Source organism: Catharus ustulatus, chromosome 12 (genome assembly GCF_009819885.2).
Source record: "Catharus ustulatus isolate bCatUst1 chromosome 12, bCatUst1.pri.v2, whole genome shotgun sequence".
Lineage (NCBI taxonomy): Eukaryota > Metazoa > Chordata > Aves > Passeriformes > Turdidae > Catharus > Catharus ustulatus.
In genome coordinates, this window is record NC_046232.1 from 9,901,947 (window position 1) to 9,914,286 (window position 12,340).

Genomic DNA, 12,340 nt, shown 5'->3' on the forward strand with positions numbered 1-12,340 from the left:
TTTGTGGGTGGGGGTCTGCTGCACCTGACTTCCAGTGCAGTTTTTAAAACTATTTCTCACCTCTCTTTATAGAGAGAATTTTTAAAATAGTCATAAAGCACTTAGTGACTGAGCTTTACACAGTGCCCTTTAAACACCTGGGGAAGAGCCTCTCTCTCCCTACAGGCCTGGCTCATACATTTGAGTGATGAGCAGCTTTAAACAAGGTCCATCACTTACCCACATCAAAGTGGGATCATGCAGGGACATGGGGCTGGTTGGAGGCTGCCCTGAGCAGATGGGAAGTGGTGTTGGAGTTGTGTTTTAACCTGTGCTGTGTGCAGGGGCCAAGGACAGAGCTGCTGGCCAAAGCAGAGGAGCTGGTGGCCTTGCCTGGTGGGGAGCAGCCTGGTCACCCCGGTGGCCCTGGCACGGCAGGGATGTGCCACGAGCACAGGGCACTCAGGGACACGGCTGATGTGGGACCAGCCTAGGCCTACACCTGCTTCTTGTGTGTGTTTAACAAAACACAGCAGGACCACAGCTTTTCCAGGTGATTCCTGTCCAGCAGGGCAGCGCAGGGATGGCACAGATGTGGCACTGGAGTCTTTGAAGGGCACAAACTGCAGTGTTGTGTGATGCACACCCCAGAGGCAGCCACTCCCTGTTTGCAGTACATCCTGAATTTCCAGGAAGGGTCTAGATTGAGAACTTTCTGCAGCTTTCATGGATAATGACCCCTCTCCTAGTAAGCAATAACTCATCTGTTAATACAAGATCCATACCAGGGCCCTGTTCCAGTCATGGTTGGAGCCTGTGTCTCTTCAGTGTGGCCTCTTGCCAAGAGAGGGGTCTGGAATGCACAAATCCAGCTGGTCACTGTGATTTGCATCTCTGTGCACAGTTCTGGGTATGGAGACTGGATGTCCTGGGCTCTGCCCTTCTCCTTCTGTGTGGCTGAGTGACTGAGGTGTTGCAGCAATCCCAGCACTAAGGCACTCAGCAGTGCCTGCAGGGTCACAGAGCTGCTGCAGACAGGAGCTGTGTGCCCTTGGACAGAAACTCCCTGCTGAGCTCAGGGCTTGGAGAGCTCAGAGCCCGAGGAGACACATTTGCTGTGACACCACAGGTGGTGCCAGGCAGGCACATGCTCCTCATCCAGCACTGTATCCTCGAGTGCTCTCAGCTGCTGCAGCACTGCCGTAAATCCTGAGAGGAGCCAGCTCCCACTGGTGTTAGCACAGCTCTGAAACCCTGCTCTAGGGAGGGCTGCTGCTCTCCAGCACAGATGTATCCCACAACTAGCACAGAGGGCCTTATGTATGACTGCACAGCTCAAATGCAAATTCTTTGGAACACCGTGGTAGGATTATGTTGCAGAATTATGTGAGAAGATAATGAAGGAGAGAAGGAGGAGCAAGGAGCTGAATTTAGCAAATAGAAGGCTTCTACAGCAAATGTGAAATGTGACCTCATAATAGGAATGTGGGCCTTGACCTTAATTTTCCTTTGTTTTGACCATAGGTCTGAGAGGATTCACTTCTTGACCCCCAGTTCTGGCACTGGAACATGTACTTGGAACAGGCAATTCCCTGCTCCACCCCTTTACTATGCAGAGCCAGGCTTTACAGGCCACTCATATCCTCCAATGTTCTCTTTCCATGCTGAGTCAGGAGACTCACCTGACTACATGTTTCTAATGTGAACTTCCAGTCCCTCATCTAAAGAATAAACCCTTGGATTTGGTGCCTTATCATGGGAGGACCTGGGTTGCAGGCCACATCTCTGCCATGGAATGCAGAGCTCCCCAGCCTGAAGGGCTGGCAGACCTTCTGGCCTCTTGCTGTTTCCCAGACTTCCCACTATAAAGGCATGGGAGCCTGGGAGGCTCAGTTTAACAATCTCTTAATTCCTCTTGCAAAAATTCACCATCACTCTGCCAGGACTGAGGGTAAAAAGCAGTTGTTCAGGATCCTGATTACAACTTTTTGTTTAAATTAATTTTAATTTTAAAGCCAAAATATTTGCTTCTAATGGATAATCCACTTCTTGATCTATAACAATTACCAATTTCTCCCTAGAAATTTGGCATTTCTATTTTGGAGATACCCAGTTTTCAACAGTCTTTTCCTATCATTGGTCAGGTCAGGAAAACCTTTCACGAATGGCAAGGTTTTTCATACCTTTGGAATTTAAACAAATCTTCTCATTTTAGTGCTCAAGGGAAGTCACATCTTTTGCCCTCCCAAGATGTCAGTCACAAACTCCCAGTGGAGTAGGATTTTTCAACAGGGCTATTATTTCCCCTATGTCTGTGCAAGAACAAATTGATTCACAACCCTGAGCTAATGTACAAGAGGGGAAAATTAACTGCTTCTGCAAGTCATGAAATTGTTATAAAAATCCCCCCAAAAAAGGAAACTTATTATAAAGTCAGTGTGAAAAGATTCAGTCCCTGACACTTCTCTGTTTCTTGTGAGAACTTGCAGTATATTTAGCTCTTTGACAAGGTTATACATTACACCTAAAAAGAAAGGGGAAGGAAACACTCCACACTGCAGACAAAGCCTGGAATTATCTTTAATAGGTAGAAGATGGCTGTGACCCCAGCTCAGTACTGTGATGGAGAGCTGCTGGTGTGACAGCTCCTTTCTGCACTCTCACATACAATGAGACAGATGGAAGCAGCATGTCATTCTCCTTCTTCCATTCTGCAGGAATCAGAGACAGATTCAAACTTGGTAAAAGCAGAGTGTGATGCTTTCAGTGTGCTTTCAGCTTGCAGCATTTGAAAGGCTCGAATTTCTGTGTTATCTGAACACCATTGACAGGAGAACGAGAAAAGGGGGAAAAGCTGATACATTTCTTCCTACAAATGATCCCAAAATGCTGGAGTTCACATATTTTTATTTTTTTTGTGCTCAGCTGAAAGTTTCAGGACAGCTCTGTACACAGTTTTTTCCAGAGAGAAAAGGAGGAAGGGGAATATTCACTGAAGTAAAGAAATACCAAATCAATCATTCTCTTTCAGCCTTTTTTCCAGTGCAACCCATTCCCACCCCTCCCAACTTTTAAATGCCTTCTGCTGAAAGTCCTACCCAAGAACAATGATCAGTAGAACAGAGATGCCAAAGAGGCTGGTCAAGCAAACAACCCAGCTGCCAAAACACACCATCTGGATTTTTAGAGATCTGTGGCAATGTTAACAACAGTTGTAAGAGTTCTGGTAACGTGCTAATTAAAAAGTCATTAAATCAGTTTGGAACCAGTTATTATTAAAGGATCTGTATATGTTAAAATCAGTGAAAGTTTGATCAGTTTGAAAGTAGAGTCAAACTTTAAGGGCTTGAAGTTATTTTTAAATAGAAATGAAAGTAAATGGCCCTGAACTGATTATGTGACAATAGAATAAAGACTCCCAGACAGTGCTTAGTTACACACCACGTACTCGGTTCAAGTGGCACCTCTCTTGTGGGCTGGTTTATGAACTGAGCTTTTGTCTTCTGTGGTTTAAACCTTTTGGTCTTGAAGCTCTTACTTGCTGTTTGAATCATTCAGTTGGTGTTGTAGACTTGCACACAGTCTTCCCAGCAAGTTTCCAGGAGATTTTGAAACCCAGAGCAGATGTCCCCTTCCTCTAATAAGACATTTTGATTTTAAGTGGTCATAGCAACAAAATGCCCTCCTTGGCCTTTTTGAAGAATACCTCGATGGGAAAAGCATTTTAATTAAGAAAATATACTAATTAGCTACCACCTGAAGTGAAGATAGGAGTTTCACTTCATTAGCAAGGCTGGGTGTGTTGGAGAAACTCACCTGGCAACAAGGGGACTCATTTTTCAGGCTATTTTCAATATTTCTCTTCCTGCAGGGAGAAAACAATCTTAATTAAAACCTGTGAAAAGCAGAACATTTTTAGCTGTTAATCTACAGAAGTTTGAATAAGTCAAAAGAGGAAAAGGCACCTTCTGGCAAATAGTGCATAGAGATGGCTGCCAGTGAGCCTGCACTTAGCAACAGGAGCTTTTTTATAAGGCTGGGAGAGGCTGTTGTGCTGCTGGAACTGCAGGGTCCTTCTGAGCTGAGGCTTGGGGTCAGTGCTGTTCATGAGTGTGTGTCCCCTGACCCAGACAGGGCCTTTAAACCCTTCCATCCCATACAATTTGTACTAGAGACTACTTGTATGCCTGTCAGAAATAATCTGTGCACCTAAACTCAGTTTCGTGGTCCCATGTGCAGTCTGTGCATACAGCTCAGGGATTTTCTGCCCAATTCCAACATCCTGCCTTTGCCCCCCAGCTTTTTTTTGTGTTTGTTCCCAGCTATTTTCAGATATTCATGAACGATGGAGGAAGAAAAGGAGTTTGTTTTCAGTACTTAAGGCTTGATCCATGGCCTTTGCTCTCCCATCTCTTGTAGTGCCATGCCCAGCCAGCCTGGGGCACGGCTCAGCACCACTCAGCCCTCCTGCCTCTGGGGATCCAGTGCACTGTGAGCTCATTCAGGGCCATTCTTTCACCTCAATAGCTCCACTTGGTGCCTGCCCCCACAACAGCTTGGATTTTTTTCACTTGTGTGGGTTTCAATAATTTGTGTTGGTGGGATTTCTGTGCCTCCCCTTTTTGTGTCAATTAGAAGTACTTGGTTGTGCTTGCCAGCCAAATGACCCCATTCCAGTGAGTGACAGGGTTTTTGGTCCAAAGTCACCATGTTTTGACAGGACTTGCTGCTGGATTAGGAGGCCTGGCAGCATTTCAGCTTGTTAAGAAGCCTATTTGAAAAATTGCACTTTGTTAATGCTGAATTGAGGGGTGGTCTTTAAACAGGGACTCCCTGTTGCAGGTAATGAGGGAATACAGGCTGGAGATCAGGAACAGCCAAGCCAGGTGGCCTTGATTTGAGTCCATTTCAAACTTGGTGAACCTCAAGATTGGACTGAGGAGAACCAGAATTCCCCTGTTTTCTACCTTACTTAAACTAACTGCAAATCTTCCAAATTAATCATTTTCTAATAGGATACAGTGATGTTGTCATTAATGTACATCTAACACAATCCTTTCCTTTTCCTCTTTTCATCAGCATTACTTTCAGAATTGGCAGTAATTTAGATGTCTGGAAGAAATATAAATAAGAACATCCTTATGTGGGTGACAACTGAGTCAGTTTTTTGGCAATGCTATTTATAGTAAAGCTCTTCTTAAAATTGTTCAATTAACGTAAATACTTCAAACTGCTGGTCTGATATATTCTCTCTATTTAAAGAAGGAAAAATAGAGTTTTTTTAAGCATCAGTCAAATGAAGCCAGATGCATAGGCACTGCAGAAAAAAACAAAGATGACATTTCTTTGTGCATTGTGGATTCTGTCTTCAATAAATATCTGATAGAGCCAAGTAGTGTGGCACTTTGGCCCTTGGCCAGCCAACCCTCAATACTCTAAAATCAAGCACAGAATGCACTTAGTAGTAGCATACAGCAACTTCTTCCTGGTTTCTATTGAAGGTGTTAAAATGATGTTTATTGTAAACGCCATATCTGACTAAGTTGTAGAGTTCTTTTTGCTTCTAGAACTGTGCTGATGCTGTAACTTCACGATTGCTCTGTATTTGAGGCTGATGTAAAAATATTTTGCTGTACATTCATCTCCATCTGTGGCACAGTCTTTGTGAGGGATCCAGTGTTTAATGTTGTTAACATCCAAGTTGTTGTCCTTCTCTCTGAGGTGCCTCAGAGTAGATGGTAAGCAAGCAGGCTTCTCCCATTCTCCTGAAATCCTGAGAGGTGACTCCATGCATGAGTTCTGGCTCATTCAGAGAGGCAGGACTGCCTGCTGCATGTCCCTCTCAGCTGGGAGCAGCCTGCAGTCAGACAGGGTCCCAAGGAGTTGTTTGTTTGCTGGGATGTGCCACAGGAGCACACACACGTCTCAGGCAGCTGGGCTGTCCAACAGCCCCATCCTCAGGTGCTCCATCAGCACCAGCACTTCAGCTGTCCTTGCAAGACCAGGATAACATTCCCTGTGCTATCCTTGGAAGCCCCAAAGCATTCACAATGACACACATCAATGACTCTTGGGAGAGCAGAGTCTCTGCTTGGTGGAGCAAGGCAAGAGCTGTGCTGCTCTCCTCCTCCAGAGGAAGTTCTGCACATCCCCATTCACAGGAATGAACAAATAATCATCTGAATAATTACCCAAGTATTGGAGACAGGGCTGGCTGGGTGATATGCTGTGCCCTTAAATCAGCTGGTTTTACTTACCAGGCAATTGAAATCTTTTACAGGCTTAAAATACACAGCCTGTTTGAAATAAGCAAGTCACTGAATTACTCCACATGAGTAATTTTGTTTCACTGAAAATAATACAGCTTTGCTGGAAGCTCATGTTGGAATTTAGGAGAATATTAGCATAAATTGTTTGAAAAATATCCCTGCTCTTACCTTATTTTTTCTCTCTTCTTGCCATTTCCATATCTTAGCATAAACACATGTGAGCACAATTTTTCAGTATTTTGAGTGAAGCAAGGTTTATGAGGCAGGTTAATATCTTTTATTTGCCTAACTGATACAGTTAGGGAAGATCAGGCAGACTTTTTTTGGCATACAATTCCTCAGATCATTGGAGATCATCTTGAGCTCTTGAAATCTTGTTTGTTTTCTTCTAAATATGTCACTCTAATAAAAAGATATTAAATCTCCCCACATACTTTGTTTAGATCCTTAGACTCTAACAACATTATCATTTTAATACATCCTAATTGTATATGAATAATACATTCTAGACAAATTATCCTCAGTTTTCTTGTAGAACATATTGTCTGGAAGGCAGAGAAAGTGCAAACTAACCTAATTTATTCTCCCCCAGTGGATAAGCAGTGCTATGTGCTAGGTAGATTCTTACCCAATTTTTTTTTCTATAACTAATAACCAGCCCGTTTTTCCTATCTGTGAGAGTTTTCAGAAGTTAAATAAAATTTAACTATCCATTCAGAAATACCCTGGCTGGGGATGCCTCATGATTCTCCAGTTGGCCTCAACCATAAGATTTTTATCTCATGAAATATCCTATTGTGTTGTGTCATGAACCAAACCCCTGTCCCCAGACAGCAAAGGAGGGTTAAAGCTGCAGGTGCCATTGTTTCCAGATGCATTTTTGCTCAGACTATTAAAGCTTCAGTGAATGGTTGTGAACCACAGCCACAGAGAGTGTGCAGCAAGATTCCAGCAGTGGCCAGAGCCAAAATCCACTGACACAGCTGTGGCTTAGTGTCTGAGAACCATGACTTGGGGTAAAGCAGAAGCCACTGCATGCTTCTAAGAGCAAATTCCAAAACATGAATTAGTACTGTTAATAAACTCACTACTGGACTGTCACTACAGAGTCATTATATATATATTTTTTTAAAAAAATACATGCATATACATCTCTAAAGTAAACTTCTCTTGTTGCACATGCATGCCAACTTTTGCTCTGGTCACAGAAATTCTCTAATCATGAGGTCCAAGTGTGGTGTTAATAAAGAGATTTTGTGGTTTTTGTCTATGCAATGCTTAGATTATTGACTGTTGTGAAATGGGACCATTTGAAAAGATACTACTCTTTAAGGGTGACTACTAAATTAAAATTCTTACACAGAGATGCATGAATACACTTTTCTGTATTTGTCCAAGCCTTTTTGTGATGGCAGGTGAAGCCAGAGTGAGCCCCTCTGTCTGTGGGATGGATTTGGTGTGTGATGGGTGAGCCCAGTGTGCATTTTCCTCTCCTTGCCTCAAAATTGCCATGATCATTTTTCTTATACCTAAACCTCAAAGAAATTATGTGGCCAATTATGAGGGCAGAGAAAGTGTCAATAAAATAAACATGATTATGACAGATATTGTATCAAAATTCAGTATGCCAGATAGTAATCAGCTAGCTGTGTGGGAACTCCAAGACTTGATGCACCCTTTGAGGCAGAAAACAGGGGTTTTTTAAATTAAAAAGGTTCAACTGCTTGGACTGATTGCTGTAAGTAGAGTGATGTCATTGGAGCAGTTTTAAATGCACACTGCCTCCTTAAATTCAATAGGAGAGTATTTGCAGGTTTGTAAGGTCTGATGGTGCTGTACAACCATTTTATTTGGTGACTGGCTGTATTAATCTGGGGACTCAGCTAGATGGTGATTCAGTTCAGGATCACTGTTAATCTAATGGTTTTTATTGACTCCATTTCAATTTTGACCTTTACTTGTATCATCTAATTTAATTTTAGTAAAAGTTTATAGTAGAGACTATAGCAATATGTTAGATATTAAGTTCTCTCCTTTTTCAGCTTTTAAAAAAGCCTGTGAGAAACAGATAGAACCAGTTATTCTTCCAACACAGCAGCTTGAATGAAAACTTCAGAGATCTAAACAAATGAGGCAAGGAATCTGAGGCCCACTTGGATTATTGTCACAGGACATATAATTTTGTATACCTGGGTTATCAGATTAGAGACTTTCTGTCCAAATCCAGTGTGGTAAAAAAATGCCTTCTGTGGCTACAGAGCAAAATCAGAAGTTCTTAGGCTGTTATGGATTTATGGGGGGTTTAGAAGGATGTAAATCAGGTTTACAAAACTTATTTCCAGCTGTAATTACTTCCTAAAACCGAGTGATACAGTGCTGCACCTAGGCAACAATGCCAAACTAACAGGGCACAATAAACACACAAGAGAGAATGACACATAGGAGATAAGTAGGAATAATTTGTTTGCAGACTTTGTTTCATGATCCTGTAACATATTTATCATGGAAAAAGCAGAGGGATTTCAAAGCAGCAATTCTGGGCACTCCTCCAGAATTAAGTGCAGCTGTTTATGCCTTAAAGTCAATTATTATTCTTGTTTGTGCTCCAATCATTCATTATTTGTAGATGCCACAAAGCAATCCATGAAGTGCTGACAGAACAAACATTATTCCCTGTAGAGTTTTTAAAAAATATTTATTGTGTGCCTAAAGTTTGCATGAGGTAGTTCCATGAACTCAGCAGTACCGAAGGTGGAGAGGGCAGCAATGTGTGAATTTAAAGCCTTTTAGCACTATAAAAAAATCAAAGCCTTATTTATTTTTAAAATCACTTAGTTAATGTTTTCCCTTCTCTTCTGGCACATGTTACTGTTGGGATAATTCTATTAGTGATGGGCTGAGTCAGTGTGAATGTGCTGCACTGTGAGCCATGTCAAGTTAATATTTCAAATAGAGATTTATTTCTGTCAGTATGATGGTACAAATACCTTTGTCCTCTGATGCTCACTTGCCTGCCACTGGATCTTCACCTTGAGGATTTCAGGAGTGGGTTAATTGTGAATAGAGGGCAGATATGATCCTGGGCTACAATGAAAAAATGCTCACAACAGTTACTATGATTTTTAATTTAATATTGTGAGCTTTGAGTAGCCTGAGTAAAATCCCTAAGACATACACATTTTCACAGGCATTAATCTCAGAAAATTGTGTTAGACTTCCTACCTGAAATATGTTAAAAAAAAAAAAGGCTCAGGTAGGTCCCTATGGGTCCACCCAGTTCAATAGAATGTACCAGAAAAAAAAAAAAAAAAGGTGCCACTTGATGACTATTCTGTATTACACCAGCACCTGTGTTCTGTAATTGGAGAAGGGAGTCTGAAACAGGGATGTGAAACTCTCCTTGCAGGATCTTGTGGGACTGGCTGACTGAATGATGCAAAGGATGAAAGCTCTGTTTTGTTTCCTGCTGCTTCTAGTTCTGTAAAAGCAGAGGGAAACAGGGGGAATAAACAGTCTGGTTATGTTGTGCCTGTTAAAATTTACAGCTCTTTGTACTGGAAGAGAGAATAAATTCACAAGCACAAGGGCCAGAGCCTCTAGTGGGACAGGAACAGCTTTGAATTGTACAAGAAGTGAAAAGAGGAGAGGATGGTACAAGAATAAACCAGAAAAAATCATGGGGAGAAGGAGGAAATATGTCCAGAAATAGAGAAATGTGTAAGGGGCTAAAGGGGACAGTAGGGAAAGTCAGGTTTTCTACTTGCCTGCCTGTGTTTTGGGTGCAGACTGCTTTCATGCACTAAGGCCCTGGCACTTAGAATTAGAGTTCAATAGGACTTAAAGGCAGCTCATATTTGAAAAGCTTTGTTATGAACCCAGTCCTTCTTTCCTATTCCAATTTTGATTATTCCAAAAGAGAGACTGATCTTGCTTTTCATGTGGGTATGAGACAAGCAGAATTTTTTTACTGGAGTAGTCAGTTCATCAGTAGCACTGAAGGAACCTTATTCAACTTCTATTTCTCAATGTAAATCAGGGAAGATGCAGATGAAACAAAATGAGTGTGAGAGAGGAATAAGAGCTTGAATTCTGTCCTTGAAGAGGCAGGGTGAGAGTGGCCTTGTGAGGTGTCAGAGGGTGACAGCCACTGGCCACATCTGGGTTTTGGTTTGGTTCTTCTTTTGGTGTTTTAGTCTCCTGAATCTGTGTTTAAGGGAAGGCTGGTGTTTGCTTTTGAAGGGGGCAGCAAAAGGCTGAGTTCCTTGCAAAGAACAAGGTGAGTGCTGAGGCACACCATGACTGGTGCAGGAGAGGCAGCTCTGCTTCCCAATGCAAAATCTAGGACACATGTCTGAGGTGCTTCGTTTTGTATCTCTTAGGATTAAAGTAGGAAATGTACCAAAATGATAAACATGGGTGGATTGCATGTTTTCTGAAGAATTATTCCATTAACAACCAGCATATTCAGCTTTGAAAATGAGCTTTACACAGGGATAGCTACTGCCCCTGGAAATTTTCTTGCAGTTGAAACCAGCTTACTTTTATATTGATTAAAATGTTGTTTAAGGCATTTTGGAAAGATGAGTATTCAGAGGACAGTTTAATAATTTAACCAGCCAGCTTAGTCCTCTCTATCCTCACAAATTCCAAAAGAGAAATACCCATAAAATACAAGTCTGAGAAATGTCATTACAGCATTGGCTTATATAAATTGCTTGAAGCAGCAATGTCAGTCTAAGGATGAGTGATTGCTCTGTAGACAAGTGTTTTCATGACTGAAATAAAGAGATGCTGGGGGCTGAAGCACCTGCGAAGTGACTTAGATGCCAGCCTGAGCCTGGGACATGCCCAGGCATCATAAATGATGTTGCCATGTAAAGTGAAGGATTACAGTGGCACTCAACCTTTGCAGACCGTGGACAGGATACCATTTATTGTAATAATTCCCATTGAAAATGTGTTTCTACTCTTCACCCACTCTGAACATTCATGTGGGTGTAAAAATACAGCAAATTAACACACAAAAAATGTAATTCAGAGCAGAGTCTGTGGGGAGAGCAGTGCTGCTGCCTTCTCTCTACCCATAGCATAGAGCTAAATTTGAATCCTGTTTTCATCCCATAACTGTGAACCTACCTTCCATAAGTGCTAGTTTCATTTAGAAGTAGCTGCTCTTGAGGAAAAAGAAAATGAACCCTCCCCAAAAGCCACTATCAGTTCACTCAACTGATTGACTGAGACAGCAGCAATGTTCATCTAGCACAAATACTGATTTTGTTTTCTGACAAGTTAAAAGCACAGTTATTTTGGATAATTCTGTTTATGTTTTAGTTTCAGATAAAGTACAATCCAAATAACTTCTATGAATTAAATTCTCAGTCCACTCAAACTGGATCTAAGCAATCTAAGGAGAGCAATTACAGGCATATGCTAGTGTGAGGGAAGATTTTGGCAGGTATATTTGTAGAACTATTAAAAAAAGTATCAAAGTGATTTAAATCATGTTCAGTATACGTTTAGGTAAACTCATCCCATAGTTTCCCTACATACTCTGAAGGTTCCAAGCAAAAGGTAAAGCACAAATGCCAGTTTTTCCTCTGAATTCTCTGATTTGGTTGCCAGGTGTCATAATGACCTGAACATCATTTAGGCTGAAAGGAGGGGAGTTTTGTGTGTGTTAGTCTCTTGTGGCATTATATCATGCATTAGACACAACATTCTGGATGTGAAGCAATCCATCTATTTTTATAGAGGTGGTAACATTAATTTTAGTGTTAGCCTTTGGTATGACATAGACTTTGTCTTCATTATTCTGAAATATAGTTGGAACCCCCCCTCCCAAATCCATTTATGTTTTCAATTTGCTTTGAACTATTTTTCAACAACTCAGGTCAAGACCTAATTTCTGCAGCAATCTTCGATGTATTTTATTGTTCACCAGTGACTTGTACGTGATTAAGGAATCCATCAGGAAAATTCTCTTTTTATTCTTTCTGTAACATCTCTTCCCAATGTCTAACTTGCAATATTTTTATTTTATTTCTTTAGTATTAGGCCTGAAATAAAATTTGAGGATGAAAAATTGATGTTTT

At 41.4% G+C, this 12,340-nt stretch overlaps 1 long non-coding RNA gene across 2 annotated transcripts in view; it reads right to left on the minus strand.

Annotated features, from left to right (window-relative positions):
- Positions 1 to 2,606: 2,606 nt before the first annotated feature.
- The window catches only part of LOC117002127, a 46,066-nt gene continuing 36,332 nt past the window's right edge, over positions 2,607 to 12,340 (minus strand). The window contains exons 3-4 of one of the 2 annotated variants that reach the window (XR_004419216.1): positions 3,796 to 3,844; positions 2,607 to 2,690 (exon numbers count right to left, since the gene is read on the minus strand). This is a non-coding gene — a long non-coding RNA (uncharacterized LOC117002127). Of the gene's footprint in view, positions 2,691 to 3,069; positions 3,686 to 3,795; positions 3,845 to 12,340 lie in introns of those variants that run through there. The other variant, XR_004419217.1, reaches the window with a different exon arrangement.